Below are 18,812 nucleotides of genomic sequence, written 5' to 3' on the forward strand. Positions count from 1 at the left end.
CGAGGCTTTCCCACGAGGCTTTCCCGCAGGGCTGTGCCACGTGCCACCTTGGTGTGAGTCGATCCTTGGCGTGAAAGACGAGCCGGTGAAGGGAAAAGAGGTTCCTCTGGAATGGACTGAGACATCTGCGGGACTCTTGGAATGGTGGCACGATCCTGGAGTTCTTCTCGCCGTTCCTGTTGAGAGGACCTCCTCTTGAGATGCGACGGGAAGGCCGGGAACTGTTTCCCGACGAAGCAGGGAAAGGATCCCTCATCTCGAGCTACGAGGCGGAAACGGGGCTCCTCTGGATGTGGGCGGGACCCTCGTGTTTCCTCTCGAGTGGAGACGGGTATGTCGGGGAACTTCTTGATTTGCACCAAGGGTGTGAAGGACCCTTTCGAAGTTCCAGAGGTGAGGTGTGATCAGCCTCGACACGCCTCAGTGGAAATGGGCCTCATCTCGCCTGGAGGGCAGAACCTCCTCGATTTTCTCGAGTTGCGGCAGGTCTTCTCGAGTTGCGACGTGGACCTCGGGGACCCCGTCTGGTGGCCTCAGGAAAGGCCAATCCCCATGCGAATTGCTATGGTCCCTCTCGGGATTCCTCTCCCATCCATGCCGGTGCCTAAGACCTTGTGTGGAGTCGGGGCCGGAACCTGAGGATTCCTCTCCAGTGTTGCCATGGATCTTGGGGTGCTTCTGAGTCTCCCCAGGGGAGTCAGGCCTCGTCTCGAGTGGGGGCATGCACGTGTGCTTTCCTACCGAGCTGCAGCAGTAGTGTCACGCTTCCTGACACGTGGATCAAGGGATCTGTGGCTTTCACTCGAGGCTTTCCCTCGAGGCTTTCCCTCGAGGCTTTCCCACGAGGCTTTCCCACAGGGGTGTGCCACGTGCCACCTTGGTGTGTGTCGATCCTCGGCGTGAAAGACGACCCGGTGAAGGGAAAAGAGGTTCCTCTGGAATGGACTGAGACATCTGGGGGACTCTTGGAATGGTGGCAGGACCCTGGAGTTCCTCTCTCCGTTCCTGTTGAGATGGCCTCCTCTTGAGATGCGACGGGAACGCCGGGAACTCTTTCCCGACGAAGCAGGGAATGGATCCCTCATCTCGAGCTACGAGGCGGAAACGGGGCTCCTCTGGATGTGGGCGGGACCCTCGTGTTTCCTCTCGAGTGGAGAGGGGTATGTCGGGGAACTTCTTCATTTGCACCAAGGGTGTGAAAGACCCTTTCGAAGTTCCAGAGGTGAGGTGTGATCGGCCTCGAGACGCCTCAGCGGAAATGGGCCTCATCTCGCCTGGAGGGGAGAACCTCCTGGATTTTCTCGAGTTGCGGCAGGTCTTCTCGAGTTATGACCGGGACCTCAGGGACCCGCTCTGGTGGCCTCAGGAGAGGCCAGTCCCCATGCGAGTTGCTAGGGGCCATCTCGGGATTCCTCTCCCGTCCATGCCGGGGCCTAAGACCTTGTGTGCAGTCGGGGCCGGAACGTGAGGATTCCTCTTCAGTGTTGCCATGGATCTTGGGCTGCTTCTGAGTCTCCCCAGGGGAGTCAGGCCTCGTCTTGAGTGGGGGCATGCACGTGCGCTTTCCTCCCGAGCTGCAGCAGTAGTGTCACGCTTCCTGTCACGTGGATCAAGGGATCTGCGGCTTTCCCTCGAGGCTTTCCCACGAGGCTTTCTCACAGGGCTGTGCCACGTGCCACCTTGGTGTGAGTCTATCCTCGGCGTGAAAGACGAGCCGGTGAAGAGAAAAGAGGTTCCTGTGGAATGGACTGAGACATCTGGGGGACTCTTGGAATGGTGGCACGACCCTGGAGTTCCTCTGGCCGTTCCTGTTGAAAGGGCCTCCTCTTGAGGTGCGACGGGAAGGCCGGGAACTATTTCCCAACGAAGCACGGAAAGGATCCCTCATCTCGAGCTACGAGGTGGAAACGGGGCTCCTCTGGATGTGGGCGGGACCCTCGTGTTTCCTCTCGAGTGCAGACGGGTAAGTCGGGGAACTTCTTGATTTGCACCAAGAGTGTGAAGGACCCTTTCGAAGTTCCAGAGGTGCGGTGTGATCAGCCTCGAGACGCCTCAAGGAAATGGGCCTCATCTCGCCTGGAGGGGAGAACCTCCTGGATTTTCTCGAGTTGCGGCAGGTCTTCTCGAGTTACGACGGGGACCTCAGGGACCCGCTCTGGTGGCCTCAGGAAAGGCCAGTCCCCATGCGAGTTGCTAGGGGACCTCTCGGGATTCCTCTCCCGTCCATGCCAGGGCCTAAGACCTTGTGTGGGGTCGGGGCCGGAACCTGAGGATTCCTCTCCAGTGTTGGCATGGATCTTGGAGTGCTTCTGAGTCTCCCCAGGGGAGTCAGGCCTCGTCTCGAGTGGGGGCATGCACGTGCGCTTTCCTCCCGAGCTGCAGCAGTAGTGTCACGCTTCCTGTCACGTGGATCAAGGGATCTGTGGCTTTCCCTCGAGGCTGTTCCTCGAGACTTTCCCACGAGGCTTTCCCGCAGGGCTGTGCCACGTGCCACCTTGGTGTGAGTCGATCCTCGGCGTGAAAGACGACCCGGTGAAGGGAAAAGAGTTTCCTCTGGTATGGACTGAGACATCTGGGGGACTCTTGGAATGGTGGCACGACCCTGGAGTTCCTCTCGCCGTTCCTGTTTAGAGGGCCTCCTCTTGAGATGCGACGGGAACGCCGGGAACTCTTTCCCAACGAAGCAGGGAAAGGATCCCTCATCTCGAGCTACGAGGCGGATACGGGGCTCCTCTGGATGTGGGCGGGACCCTCGTGTTTCCTCTCGAGTGGAGACGGGTATGGCGGGGAACTTCTTGATTTGCACCAAGGGTGTGAAGGACCCTTTCGAAGTTCCAGAGGTGAGGTGTGATCAGCCTCGAGACGCCTCAGCGGAAATGGGCCTCATCTCGCCTGGAGGGAGAACCTCCTGGATTTTCTCGAGTTGCGGCAGGTGTTCTCGAGTTACGACGGGGACCCATTATTAACTGGTGGTCGAGGATGTGCTTGTATTTTTTCCACCGGACACGGATTCACCAATTTAGATCCTGGACAGGCTGATTCATCATGTTGCAGTCCCCCAGGCACCTGGTTCCTCTGCCACCGCTGCCGCATGAAACAGCCATGTGCTGGGAGCCATGGGGGGAGAGGGCAGCCTGACTGACTCACGGGACTCAGTGCACCTCGCTCGCAGCCAGTAGCCCCGCCAGCGTCAGTCTGCGCTCGCTTGGCTGCCGTGCGCACCGGCAGGAGAGGCAAGATAAACATCGAGATCCTGGCGGGACTGACAGCTGCTGCAGCACAAACTCCGACTGGAAAATAACTCTGTTTACTCTATTTTGGCTTGTTTATCCTCTCCTTAAGTTTTTCTTTTCACTAATGACTCCAGAAGATTTAATATACGAATGAATCATTCAGGTGGACCTAATGTAGTGCCTTGTGAACAATGTATGCTTTCATCTTGTTTAACTCCTCAATATAATGTTTGCTCTTTTGTGGTGTTAAAATGTCCACCCTATCTTATGGTGCCTATAACTGTAACTACTCATTGGTATGATAATTATGGTCTTGCTGTGATAAAACAACTACAAGATTTAATGCTATGAAGATGATTTGTGGGCTTACTAATCTTAGGGAATTCAGCTTTAATAACAACAACTGTTACTGTTACTATTACTGTTATTGTTACTGTGGCAGCAATATCATTGACTCAACAAGTACATACTGCCCAATATGTTAAAAAATCATATTTCAGGTGTTTGGAATAGCTCAGATATTAGTTTAGACTTAGGGAAACTTCATAATCAGATTCAGACCTTGGAACACTCCCGATTAGATTTTACTGCCACAGGAGCAGCTAATGACTCTTTCCACACCTTCTCTAAATTTATTTCTGGAAAAAACATTCTATCTACTATTTTTAGCTATACTGCTGTAGATACTGTGATTCTGCTTCTCATAATTATTCTTCCTTGTATTCTCAGAATTCCTCGACAGAGCGTTCAGAAGCTCACAACTGAACTACATCTGGCTGTCTTAAGAAATAAAAAAGGGGGAGATGCTGGGAGCCAGCACAGGGGATCTCACCCATGACAAGGTCATGTGGAGAGGCCTGATGGGCAAGGTGAATCAGGTCTCCATGGGTCCTCTGATTGAGCATCTACCCTGAAACCGAAATATGTCTGTTTACTGTCTGCTATACAATACTCTTCTGACATAACAGGGGGCTATCCCCGAGTGAGTTAATTCAGAGCTCCAGTTTACAGCCTCCTGCATATAAAAAGAATGTCTCAGTTTAAATCCCTTTGATGGCTTTCTAACTTATCTGTCCAGTCTGCCAAGACCTTTAAAACTTGTGGATTGTTTACAGCCCCCAACCGTGAGAGGCACGAAGCTTAAAACACCTTAGAGATACAGAGCCTTTTAGATCTAAGAATTTATTTGGTGAAGGGTTCCATTGTTGAGTTAATGTTTGCCGCCAGGCCTCCATATCCTTTATCTTTTAGCCACCTGGGAGGATATTAGCCAACGTAAACAGGATGCAGAAAATGGAATATAGTAGTTTTGATGTTGGCAACACTAGACTTTTGAGTTAATTACTTTTCTCTTTGTTATAAATCACTGTACACCTTTTCCTTGTTATAAATTATTGTGCCCTTGCTATGGAAGAATGTAACTTTATTTAGTGCTTTCTGAGAGTGGCACCAGACTTTGGGAAGAAGAACACTATTACCCTTAACAGAAAAGGGCTGTAAAATGCTAATTGGCCTTCTGGCTGGAAGATGATGTAAATCACCTAAGACATGTATACAACTAGGTATGCAGAGAGAAAGCCCGACCTCCGGAAGAGTCAGGGCTGCTGATGCTGCATAATTTTGTATTATCCATTGATCTCTATGTAAAATCAAAAGTATATAAGTCCTTTCCGGACAATAGAGGATGGGCCAGTCACTGGAAAGACTGGTTTCCCCGTGTCGAGTCTCCCTCTCTCTCTGTCCTCCATCCCTCTTCTTTTCAGGCTGAATTCCTATGTGGGGTGTGGAGGCTCTCTGAGTCTACTTACTTACCTGGCTTTTAAGATCCACGGGAGAGGGAGTGTAAGATGGGGAACCCTCAGCTATTCCAGTGGGTGCCGGTGGCTTAACATAGACAGTGCATGTTCCTTGTCTTGGAATTTTATTAGTTTTCACGTAAACCAAGTTATTCAGCATCTTTTCTCCACTAAATTTCCCACTACACTATTTCTTCCTAATCTCTCTTTATATTTCTAAATAAATAAGTGTTTCCTTGCCACACCATCTCCACTTCAAATTACACTGGATCCACCGGGGCTGGACCCCGACAGAAAGGGTCCTTGACACCCTTGATGCAACTCAAGAAGTTGCCTGACATACCCGTCTCCACTCGAGAGGAACACCGAGGGTCCCGCCACAAATCATGAAGAGTTCGTTTTTCCCTCTTGACCTCGTGATGAGGGTCCATTTCCCTTCTTCGCCGAGAAAGGAATCCCGGCATTCCCGTCGCACCTCAAGAGGAGGTGGTCTCCACTTGAAAGTCGAGAGGACCTCCAGGGGTCGTGCCACCGTTGCAAAAGACCCCGATGTTCCAACCCACTCCAGATACACGTGATTCCCCTGCACTGACTCGAGTGTCACACTGAGTATCGACTCAACAAAATAGCACGTGTGACAGCCCTGTGGTACCTCGAGAGAAAGCCACAGATCCCTATGTCAACTTGACAGGAAGCCATTCAGTACTGTTATAGCTGGAGAGGAAAGCGGGTTTGCATGTCTCCACAGCAGACGAGGCCTGACTGCCCTGTTGAAACTCCATAGGAACCCCGAGATCCATGTCAGCACTGGAGAGGAAACCTGAGGTTCTGGCCTCAGCTCCAGATGAGGACCTAGAACCCATAACTGACTGAAGAGGGATCCTGAGAGGTCCCTCGCAACTCGCATGGAGACTGGACTTTCCAGAGGCAACACGACCGGGTCATTGAGGTCCATGTCTTAAGTCGAGAGGAACACCAAGTTTCCTACCGCAACTCGAGAAAAACCAGGAGATTCTCCCCTCAACGCAAGATGCCTTTTCTGCTGCTGCCTCTCAAGAAAAATCCCACCTTCCCTCTTGAGCCTCAAAAGGGTCCTTGACACACTTGATGCAACTCAAGATGTTCCCCGACATACCCATCTGCAACCGAGAGGAACACTGAGGGTCCCACCTCAACTCAAGAATAGTCCCGTTTTTCCCTCCTCATCTCGAGAAGAGGGTCCATTTCCCTGCTTCTTCGGGAAACGAATCCAGGCGTTCCGTCACACCTCAGGAACAGGCGATCTGAACTTGAAGTCGAGAGGAACTCCAGGGATCATGCCACCCTTCCAAAAGACCCCAATGTCCAAATCCACTCCAGATACTCCAGATTCCCCTGCACTGTCTCGACTCTCACCCTGAGTGTCGACACAAAACATGATGGCACGTGTGACAGCCCTGTGGCACCTTGACAGAAAGCCACAGATCCTAAGGTCAACATGACAGGAAGCCTGACAGTACAGTTACAGCTCGAGAGTTAAGCTGAGTTGCATGTCTCCACACGAGACGAGGCCTGACTCCCCTGTGGAAACTACATAAGAACCCCGAGATCCATGTCAGCACTGGAGAGGAAGCCTGAGGTTCCAGACTCAGCTCCAGATGAGGACCTCAGACCCAATACTGACTTGAGAGGAATCCTGAGAGGCCCCTCAACACGGATGGAGAGGACTTTCTTGAGGCCACACGAGAGGGTCCCTGAGGTCACCGTCGTAAGTTGAGAGGAACCCTAAGTTTCCTGCTGCAACTGGAGAAACACCAGGAGATTCTCCCCTCAACATGAGATGAGGCCCTTTCCCACTGTGGCGTCTCTAGAGAAATCCCACCTTCCATCTTGAGCCTCAAAAGGATCCTTGACACCCTTGATGTAACTCAACAAGTTCCCCGACATTCCCATCTCCATTTGAGTGGAACACCGAGGATCCTGCCATAACTAAAGAAGAGCCCTGTTTTTCCCACCTCATCTTGAGATGAGGGTCCATTTCCCTGCTTCTTTGGGAAAGGAATCCCGGTGTTCCCATTGCACCTCAAGTGGAGGCGGTCTCCACTTGAAAGTCAAGAGGAACTCCAGCCATCGTGCCACCATTCCAAAAGACCCCAATGTCCCAATCCCCTCCAGATACACCTGATTCCCCTGCTGACTGGACTGTCTCCCTGAGTATCGACTCACAATACAATGGCAAGTGTGACAGCCCTGTGGCACCTCAAGAGATAGACACAGATCCCTATGTCAACTCGACAGGAAGACTGACACTACTGTTGCAGCTCGAGAGGAAAGCGGACTTGCATGTCTCCACACGAGACAAGGCCTGACACCCCTGTTGAAACTCCATAGGAATCCCGAGATCCATGTTAGCACTGGAGAGGAAACCCGAAGTTCTGGCCTCAGATCCTTAGGAGGATCTAGGATCTGGCACCGACTGGAGAAGAATCCCGAGAGGATCCTGGCAACTCGCATGGAGACTGGACTTTCCTGAGTCACACAAGCATGTGCCTGAGGTCCCCGTTGTAAGTCGAGAGGAACCCCAAGTTTCCTGCCACAACTCGAGAAAAACCAGGAGATTCTCCCCTCAATGGGAGATGAGGCCCTTTTCCACTGTGGCATCTCTAGAGAAATCCCACCTTCCATCTTGAGCCTCAAAAGGATCCTTGACACCTTTGATGCAACTCAACAAGTTCCCCGCCATACCCATCTCCACTTGAGAGGAACACTGAGGGTCCCACCGCAACTCAAGAAGAGCCCTGTTTTTCCATCCTCATCTCGAGATGAGGGTCCATTTTCCTGCTTCGTCGAGAATGGAATGCCAGCGTTCCCATCGCACCTCAAGAGTAGGTGGTCTCAAATTTACAGTCGAGATGAACGCCAGGGGTCATGCCACCATTCCAAAAGACCTAAAAGTCCGAATCCTCTCCAGATACACCTGATTCTCCTGCACTGACTCAACTGTCACCCTGAGTATTGACTCACAATACAATGGCATGTATGACAGCCCTGTGGCATCTTGAGAGAAAGCCACAAATCCCTATGTCAACTAGAAAGGAAGCCTGAACTACAGTCATAACTCGAGAGGAAAGCAGACTTGCATGTCTCCTCACTAGAGGAGGCCTGAATCCCCTGTAGAAACTTCATAGGAACCCCGAAATCCATGTCAGCACTGGAGAGGAACACTGATATTCCAGCCTCAGCTCCAGAGGAGGACATAGGACCTGGCACCTACTGGAGAGGAATCTCGAGAGGTCCCTTGCAACATTAATGGAGACTGAACTTTCCTGAGGCCACACGAGTGGGTCCCTGAGGTCACGGTCATAAGTCGAGAGGAACCCAAAGTTTCCTGCCGCAATTTGAGAAAAACCAAGAGATTCTCCCCTCAACGCGAGTTTATCCCCTTATCCACTTTGGCGTCTTGAGAGAAATCCTACCTTCACTCTTGAGCCTTGAAAGGGTCCTTGACACCCTTGAAGCAACTCAAAAATTTCCCTGACATACCCGTCTCCACTCGAGAGGAACACCGAGGGTCCCTCCACAACTCAAGAAGAGCCCCGTTTTTCCCTCCTCATCTCGAGATGACGGTCCATTTCCCTGCTTCATCGGGAAAAGAATCCCGGCGTTCCGATCACACCTCAAGAGGAGGCGGTCTCAACTTCAAAGTCGAGAGGAACTCCAGCGGTCGTGCCACCATTCCAAAGATCCTCATATCCCAATACACTTCCGATACACCTGATTCCCCTGCACTGTCTCGATTGTCACCCCAAATATTGACTCAAAACACGATGGCTCGTGTGACACCCTTGTGGCACCTCGAGACAAAGCCACAGATCCCTATGTCAACTCGACAGGAAGCCTGACACTGCTGTTACAGCTTGAGAGGAAAGCAGACTTGCATTTCTTCAGGGAGAGGAGGCCTGACTCCTGTGTTGAAACTTCATAGGAACCCCGAGATCCATGTCAGCACTGGAGATGGACCCTGAGGTTCTGATGTCAGCTCCAGAGGAGGACCTAGAACCTGGCATAGACTGGAGAGGAATCTCGAGAGGCCCCTTGCAACTCGCATGGAGACTGGACTTTCCTGAAGCAACACGAGTGAGTTTCTGAGGTCCCCGTCGTAACTCGAGAGGAACCCCAAGTTTCCTGCCGCAACTCGAGAAAAAGCAGGAGATTCTCACATCAATGGGAGATGAGGCCCTTTTTCACAGCGGTGTCTCGAGAGCAATCCCACCTTCCCATTTGAGCCTCGTAATGGGCCTTGACACCCTTGATGCAACTCAGCAAGTTCCCCAACATACCCGTCTCCACATGAGAGGAACACCGAAGTTCCTCCACGACTCAAGAAGAGCCCCATCTTTCCCTCCTCATCTCGAGATTAGGATCCGTTTTCCTGCTTCGTCGGGAAAGGAATCCTGGCATTCCAGTCAAACCTCAAGAGTAGACGGTCTCAACTTGAAAGTTGAGAGGAACTCCAGGGATCGTGTGACAATTCCAAAAGACCCCGATGTCCCAGTTCACTCCAGATACACCTGATTCCGCCTCACTGACTCGTCTGTCACCCCGAGTATTGACTCACACCATGATGGCACGTGTGACAGCCCTGTGGCAGCTAGGGAGATATTCACAGATCCTTATGTCAACTCAACAGGAATCCTGACACTACTGTTAAAGCTTGGGAGGAAAGCGGACTTGCCTGTCTCCACATGAGACAAGGCCTAACTCCCCTGTGGAAACTCCAAAGAAACCCGGAGATCCATATCAGCATGGGAGTGGAACCCTCAGTTTTCAGACTCAGCTCCAGATGAGGACCTAGGACCCGGCACCGACTGGAGCGGTATCCCGAGAGGCCCTTCGCAACTCGCATGGAGTCTGGACATTCCTGAGGCAACACGAGCAGGTACTGAGGTCCCCTTTGTAACTCGAGTGGAACCCCAAGTTTCCTGCTGCAACTCGAGAAAAACCAGGAGATTCTCCCCTCAACGCGAGATGAGGCCCTTTACTGCCGCAGGGTCTCGAGAGAAATCGCACCTTCTCTCTTGAGCCTCAGAAGGGTCCTTGACACCCTTGATCCAACTCAAGAAGTTCCCCAATGGGTGTGTCGGCACCCTTGATGCAACTCAAGAAGTTCCCCGACATAGCCGTCTCTACTCGAGAGAAACACCGAGGGTCCCAGCACAACTCAAGAAGAGCCCCGATTTGCCTCCTCATCTGGAGATGAGGGTACATTTCCCTGCTTCGCTTGGAAAGGAATCCCAGCGTTCCCATTGTACCCCAAGAGGATGAGGTGTCAACTTGAAGGTCGAGAGGAACTCTAGGGGCCATGCCACCATTCCAAAAGACCCCGATGTCCCAATCCACTCGACATACACCTGATTCCCCGGCACTGACTGAACTGTCACACCCAGTATCAACTCAAAATAAGATGGCACGTGTGACAGCTCTGTGGCACCTCGAGGGAAAGCCACTGATCCCTATGTCAACATGACAGGAAGCCTGACACTGCTTTTCCAGCTGGAGAGGAGGCAGACTTGCATGTCTCCACACGAGACGAGGCCTGACTCCCATGTGGAAACTCCAGAGGAACCCCGAGATCCATGTCAGCACTGGAGTGGAACACTAGGGTTCAGGCCACAAATCCAGATGAGGACCTCGGCCCCAGCAGCGACTGGAGAGGAATGCCGAGAGGCCCCTCGCAACTCGCATGGAGACTGGACTTTCCTGAGGCTACATGAGCGGGTCCCTGAGGTCCCTGTCGTAACTTGAGAGGAATCTGTAGTTTCCTGCCGCAACTCGAGAAAAAGCAGGAGATTCTCCCCTCAACGCGAGATGAGGCCCTTTTCCGCTGTGGTGTCTCGAGAGAAATCCCACCTTCCCTCTTTAGCCTCGAAAGGGTCCTTGACATCCTTGAGGTAACTCAAGAAGTTCCCCGACATACCCATCTCCACTCTAGAGGAACACCGAGGGTCCCACCGCAACTCAAGAAGAGCCCTGGTTTTCCCTCCTCATCTCGACATGAGGGTCCATTTCCCTGCTTCGTCGGGAAAGGTATCCCTGCATTCCGTCTCATCTCAAGTGGAGGCGGTCTCAAGTTGACACTCGACAGGAACTCCAGGGGTCTTTCCACCATTCCAAAAGACCCCGATGCCCCAATCCACTCCAGATACGCCTGACTCCCTGGCACTGACTCGATGGTAACCCCGAGGATCCTCTCCAAATACGATGACAGGTGTGAACAGACCTGTGGCACCTCAACAGAAAGCCTCCTATCCCTATGTCAACTCGACAGGAAGACTGACACTGCTTTTCCAGCTGGAGAGGAAAGTGGAATTGCATGTCTCTACACGAAACGAGGCCTGAATTCCCTGTGGAAACTCCAGAGGAACACCGAGATCCATGTCAACACTGGAGAGGAACCCTGAGGTTCTGTCCTCAATTCCAGATGAGGACCTCAGCCCCGGCAGAGACGGCAGAGGAATCCCGAGTGGCCTCTTGCAACTCGCAAGGAGAGTAGACTTTCCTGAGGCCACAGGAGCGGGTCGCTGAGGTCCCCGTCATAACTCAAGAGAAACTCCAAGTTTACGGCTGTAACTCGAGAAAAACCAGGAGTTTCTTCCCTCAACGCGAGATGAGGCCCTTTTCCACTGCGGCATTTCTAGAGAAAAGCCACCTTTCCTCCTGAGCCTGGAAAGGGTCCTTGACAGACTTGAGGTAACTCAAAAGTTCCCCGAGATACCCTTCTCCACTTGAGAGGAACACCGAGGGTCCCGTCAGAACTCAAGAAGATTCCCGGTTTTCCCTCCTCATCTCGAGATGAGGGTCCATTTCTGTGCTTCTGCGGAGAAGGAATTCTGGCATTCCCGTCACACCTCAGGAAGAGGTGGTCTCAAATTGACCCTCGAGAGGAAATTCAGGGGTCGTGCCGCCATTCCAAAAGACCCCGATGTCCCAGTCCACTGCAGATACACCTGACTCCCCTGCACTGACTCCACGGTCACCACAAGGATGGTCTCAAAACATGATGCCAGGTGTGATAGCTCTGTGGCACCTTGAGAGAAAGCCACCGATCCCGATGTCAACTCGACAGGAAGCCTGACACTGGTGTTATAGCTCAAGAGGGAAGCGGACCTGCACATCTCCACAGTAGACGAGGCCTTACTCAGCTTTTGAAACTCCATAGGATCCCAGAAATCCATGTCAGAACTGGCGAGGTAACCTGGGTTCCGGCCTCAGCTCCAGATGAGGACATAGGACCCATCAGTGACTGGAGAGGAATCACGAAAAACCCCTCGCAACTCGAATGGAGACTGGACTTGCCTGAGGCAACAACAGCGGTTCCCTGAGGTCCCCGTCGTAACTCAAGAGGAACCCCAAATTTCCTGCAGCAACTCAAGAAAAACCAGGAGATCTTCCCCTCCAAGCGAAATGAGGCCCTTTTCCACTGCGGCGTCTCGAGAGAACTCCCACCTTCCCTCGTGAGCCTTGAAAGCATCCTTGACAGCTTTGATGCAACTCAAGAAGTTCCCCGACATACCCGTCTCCACTCGAGAGGAACACCGAGGGTCCTGCCACAACTCGAAAAGAGCACTGTTTTCCCCTCCTCATCTTGAGATGAGTGTCTATTTCCCTGCTTCGTTGGGATAGGAATCCCGGCCTTCCAGTGGCAGCTCAAGAGGAGGCGGTCTCAACTTGAAAGTCGAGAGGAATGCCAGGGATCGTGCCACCATTCCAAAAGACCCCAATTGCCGGGAGCCACCACGGGGGATCCCATCCATGACAAGTTCTTGGGGAGAGACCTGAAGGGGCAAGGCGAGTCAGGTCTGCAGTGGTCCTCTGCCTGAGCATCTACCCCCAAACCAAAATCTGTCTGTTTACTGTCTGCTATAGTATACTCTTCTGACATTACAGGGGGCTATCCCCAACCACCTTTCTCTGGAAAAAGTTAACTTAGGGCTCCAACTGGTCTCCTGCCTATGAAAGGAGTGTCTCAGCTCAAAACCCTCTGATGGCTCTCTACCTTGCCTGACAGTTTCCCCCGGACTTTTACAATTTGTGAATTGTTTACAGCCCCCCTACGATGAAAGGCAGCCAGCTTAAAGCATCTTAAAAATATAGAGCCTTTCCTAAAATGCTAGAAATTATATTGGGGACGGGTTTCAATGTTGAGTCAAAGCCTGCGGCCAAGCCTCCATGTTCTTTATCTTCTAGGCACCTGAAGGATATTAATCAATGCAATTGTGATATAGAAAAAGGAATACAGTAGTTTTAATGTTAGCAACACTAGACTTTTGAGTTAATGAATTTTCTCTTTGTTATAAATCACTGTACTCCACTTTCCTTGTTATAAATGGTTGTGTCCTTGCTATGTAAGAATGTAAATTTATTTAATGCTTTCTGAGAGTGGTACCAGACTTTGGGAAGAACAACATTATTAAGGCAAATAAGTTTTCTGGTTGACAGACCCTTATCAGAAAAGGGTCATAAAATGTTAATTGGCCTTCTGGCCAGAAAATGATGTAAATCACCTAAGAATTGTGTATACAGCTAAGTATATAGAGAGAAAGCCTGGTCTCGATAAGAGTCAGGGCTGCTGATGCTGCATTATTTTGTAATATCCATTGATCTCTATGTACAACCAAAATTATAAAGAGCTGTTCTGGACAATAACAGTTGGGCCAGTCACTGGAAAGACTGGTTTCCCCCGTGTCGACTCTTTCTCTCTTTCTCCCTCTCCCTCCCTCTCCTTTACAGGCTGAATTTCCATCTGGGCGTGGGGGCTCACCATGTCTACTTAGTTGCCCTGGCTTCTAAGACCCACGAGACAGGGAGCCCAAGGTGGGGCACCCTCCGCTATTCAAGTGGGCGCCAGTGGCTTACGTAGATGGTGCAAACCTCTTGTCTCGGAGTTTTATTAGCTATCCATGTAACCCAAAGTATTCAGCATCTTTTCTCCACTAATTTTCCTACTATACTATTCTATTCTGATCTTTATGTTTCTAATGAAATAATGTTTTCTAAGATGCTATCTCCATCTCCCCTTCAAATTCCCTGGATCAACTGGGGCTGGACCCTGGCAAGTGGCACCCAGAACAGGCTATTTGAAGGTAAGTCTCAGAAGTGCTCAGCAATTCAGGATGGATAGGATGCCACTCAGGTTCCTAGGACACCCCTGCATACGATAGGTACGGTTAGAAGGAGAGGGAAGTGTTTAAGGGTTGAAAGAAACTGACGAGTTGAAAGAAACCCCCCCTTAATGAAGGGTAGATGGGTTGAAATAAACCCCCCTTGGCAAGGGTAGAAACCTTGACAAGGCAGACTTTCTACGGGTTGAAGGAAACCCCTTTTGGCAAGGATAGAAACCTTGACAAGGCAGTCTTTTATGGGTTGAGATGAAAACCCCCCTTGGCTAAGGTAAAACCCTTGACAAGGCAGACATTTCGATAAATCTTAATTTTCTGACACGGGTAACAGTGAGTTAAAAGACTGACAACTCTTCATAGAACTAATTTTCCAACTCTTAAACAAAAGAAAAATTAAAGTTAAAAAAGTTAGTGTTCAATTCTTTTTTAAATTTGTATAAGAGCAATGTCCTTGGTTTCCAGAAAAGGGCACTGTTAATTTAGATACTTGGGCGAAGCTAGCAAAACAGCTAAAAACTTATTATACTTTGCATGGGCTTGTAAATGCTTTTGCTCTGTGGAATATGATTAGAAATGTTCTGGACCCCCGTCATGAAGCTGTTAGATAGCCCATGGGAGAGGCTATAGCAGTGGATTTTAATGGCTCTCCATCTTCTGAGCAGATCATATTTTCTGCAATTGATGAAGAAAAGGAGGGATATTGTGCTCTACCTCCTGAGGAAGGGAGGGTTTACAGGACGCTGTGGCTGGAGCGCCCTGGCGAGCCCCCTCCCCAGCTATGCAAACCTTTAAAAATTTATCCAACACTTTCTGATTTAAGGCGACCACCCCACCTCTGCTTGTGCCTCCCCAGGGCTTAAAAACTCCCAACTTTGCATCCAAATCCTCCCAGAACATTGCTTAAGGTTGAAAAAGATAGGGGAATATTTTTAAACAAAGGAGCTTTTAAAACAGAGACTGGTACTTGCATAAAAACCCCTCAAGGTGGGCCTCGCCCAAGCCAAAAAAAAAAAAAAAAAGAGAAAAAGAAAGAAAAATAATCATAATAAAAAGGATTCTACAAATAAAATGTTTCTTTTATGGCCAAATATAACATTTTTGCCAGCAATGTCCTGCTAAACAGAGACAACAAGCCATGCCAATCAACCCCAGGTAGCTTAGGACTGGACCTCAGCTCCACCACCCAAACAATATTAACTCCTGATGTGCCGGTTACTCTGATTCCAATGGGAGTGGCTGACCCCCTGCCTGAGGGCATTGTAGGACTTGTGCTAGGGCGTTGCTTGCTTTCTATTCAAGGAATTTTGGTGGTGTCTGGTGTAGTAGATTCTGATTATACTGAAAAATTACAGTTTTGGTCTCTCCACCTACTAAAACTGTGCAAAATAATAAAGATTAAGAATAACACAGCTTTTGCCTTTACCATATTAGACAAGCAAAAATGTGACTTCTCAAGCTAGGGGCCTCAGAATATTTGGATCTAGTGATCTAGCTTTTTGGGTGCAGGGAATTACAGCTTCTAGGCCTTTAAAAGATCTTTTAATTCAAGGATATAAAATGTCAGGGCTGTTAGACTCTAGAACAGACAATTCTTGCATTGCTGGGAAAGACTGTCCCAGCTCCTGGCCAACACATACTACTGAAAATGAGTTGGTGGGATTAGAGAAAGTGATATGCGGGTTGGGAATGCTGCAGAGGAAAAAGTAAGGGAGAGTTGAAAACCTTGAGTGAGTTCCCCGTTGCTGGAAGTATTCAAGCAAAGATTAGATGGTTGCTTGTCATCTAAAAAGCTATAGACCAGATTTGGGTTATGGAAGGATAACTGGAGAAGCTTATAAAGTTAGTGTGCAACACCTCTTTATTTGCTTCTCATAGTTAGGTCTGCCAAAAGTTTTGAAAACTGATAATGTCCCTTTGAAGCTGCAGAGAGATTGTTTACTAACTTTAAATGATTTCCAAAAATTATTAGGGGATATTAATTGGACACGCCCACATTTGAAACTGACTACTGCAGATTTAAAGCCTTTTGTTTGATTGCTTAAAACACAATCCTAATCCCAGTTCTAAGAGAAAGTTGAATAATGAGACAGTGTCGGCTCTTGTTAAAGTGGATGAGGCTTTAAATGATCAGTTAATTGAGATTAATATTACCAAAAGATGAGATTAAATTATTCTTGCCACAAAACATACACCTACAGGATGCTTGTGACAAGAAGGCCCATTGGTTCCATCTACCAGTGACCCCAAGAAAAATACTTTCATCTTATCCCAGTGGCACAATTAATTTTAAAACGAAGAAAAAGAAGTGTGGAACTTTTTAGAAAAGAAGTAGCAAATATATTAATTCCATTCAAGGAGGATCAACTGCAAGTCTTTTACAAAATAGTGATGATTGGCAAGTTGCCCTGATAGACTTCAGGGGTCAAATTTTGTTTCATTTGCCCTCAAGCCCCCACAGTAGTTAAACACGCAAAAATATTAAATAGGCAGTTTGAGGATACCTGTGAAACTTCCCTAAGTCTATGTAGTTCCTTTGCTCCCCTTTACCGTATGGGGGAGGGATGTGCTGTCTCAAATAGGAGTTGCTCGGAAAAGGGATTTCACAATTTCTTAGTTATCAATAGGCGGTATAGTTAACAATATTTTATGTATTGTTATAAATACATAATATAAATATATTTACCTAATTACAGTTTGACTAATTAGGTATGGGTATAAATAAAATATAATATACATATACCTAATTCTATTTATAAATTTATACTTAATTTGTATATAAATTAATATGCATACTATATATATTAAATACATACTGTATAATTATATTATATATATAATATATATATTGTGGTAATATAATATGTATGTGGCTGATATTGATTGATATAGATTGGTGTGCTGTGATAGCATATATTATATATACTGTATAATTATATTGTGTGTGTGTGACATATATTATTAGAGTGCATTGGTTTGTGTTGGTTGGTATTAGTTGTGTGCATGTTGTATTGCTGCAATATATATTAATTAATATGTTAATTATAAAGATTAATTCAAGCATATTAATTTATATATATTATATGTCAATAAGTTTATTCTTATTGCCATATATAAATACATATAGTTCCCCCCATCAGATTTTACAACATGCTGTCTTTGTAATAGGTAATTTAAATGCTGATTCGTATGGAAGAACAAAATGCAAAGCCGTTGGTAAAGTGGAAGGACCTCCTCTCCGGACAATGGAAAGGTCCCGACCCATTATTAACTGGCGGTCGAGGATGTGCTTGTATTTTTTCCACAGGACGCAGATTCACCAATTTGGATCCCAGACAGGCTGATTCGTCATGTGGCAGTCCCCCAGGCACCTGGTTCCTCCACTGCCACGACCACAAAAAACAAAAAGGGAACTCCTCTGCCTCCGCCGCCGTACGAAACAGCCATGCACCGGGAGCCGCGGGCAGGGCCAGCCTCACTGATGGGACCCAGTGCACTGTGACCGCCGGCAGGAGAGGCAAGATAAACATCGACATCCCGGCGGGACTGACAGAGCTGCTGCAGAATGAACTCCGACCAGAAAATAATTCTACTTATTCTGTTTTGGTTTGTCTACCCGCTCCTTATGTATTTCTTTTCACCAATGATTCCGGAAAACTTAATGTACAAATGGACCTAAAGTAGTGGCTTGTGAACAATGTATGCTTTCATTTTGATTAACTCTTCAATATGTTTGTTCTTTTGTGGTGTTAAAATGTCCACCCTATATTATGGTGCCTGTAACTGTAACTACTTATTGGTATGATAATAATGGTCTTGCTGTGTTAAAACAACAAGATTTAATGCGATCAAGACGATTTGTGGGCTTACTAATCTTAGGGAATTCAGCTTTAATAACAACAATTACTACTGTTACTGCTACTGTTACTCTCACTATTACTGTTACTGTTACTTTGGCAGCAATATCATTGACTCAACAAGTGCATACTGCCCAATATGTTGAAAAATCTTATTTTAGGTGTTTGGAACAGCTCAGATATTGGTTTAGATTTAGGGAAACTTCATAATCAGATACAGGCCATGGAAAATTTCCGATTGGATTTTACTGCCGCAGGAGCAGCTAATGACTTTTTCCACTTTCTCCAACTTTATTTCGGGGAAGAACATTTTGTCTACTATTTTTGGCTATGCCGCTGTGGGTGCTTGTGGGGGGTGTTCCACAGAAAGAGAGAGGCAGTGGAACTTCCCTCAGCAAAGCCGAGGGGTCCTGAGGAGAGGTGAGCCTGCTGTCCGCCAACCCAGCCCCTCGGTGAGCGAGAGACAATCAGGCGAGAGAGGGGTTCCATCTGAGCAGTTCCGCTTTATTGCCACAAACTCTTGGTTTATATAGGCAACCAAGGGGGTTGTGCGAGGGACCTCCCATAGTTGCACCAATCACGTTAAAGGTCAAATTATAATATGCCATAGTTACACCAATCACGATAAAGGTCAAGTCGTCATACGCTTCATTGTAACAGGAGTCTAGGGTGATCACGCGCTGTCTGCGTGCACGGAAATCAAGAGAGCCAATCAAAAGTTTTAACATAGACCACGCCCCTATCTCTTCCGCCGGACGCCATCTTGGCTTC

This window comes from Budorcas taxicolor, chromosome 3, assembly GCF_023091745.1.
Source record: "Budorcas taxicolor isolate Tak-1 chromosome 3, Takin1.1, whole genome shotgun sequence".
Taxonomy (NCBI): Eukaryota; Metazoa; Chordata; class Mammalia; order Artiodactyla; family Bovidae; genus Budorcas; species Budorcas taxicolor.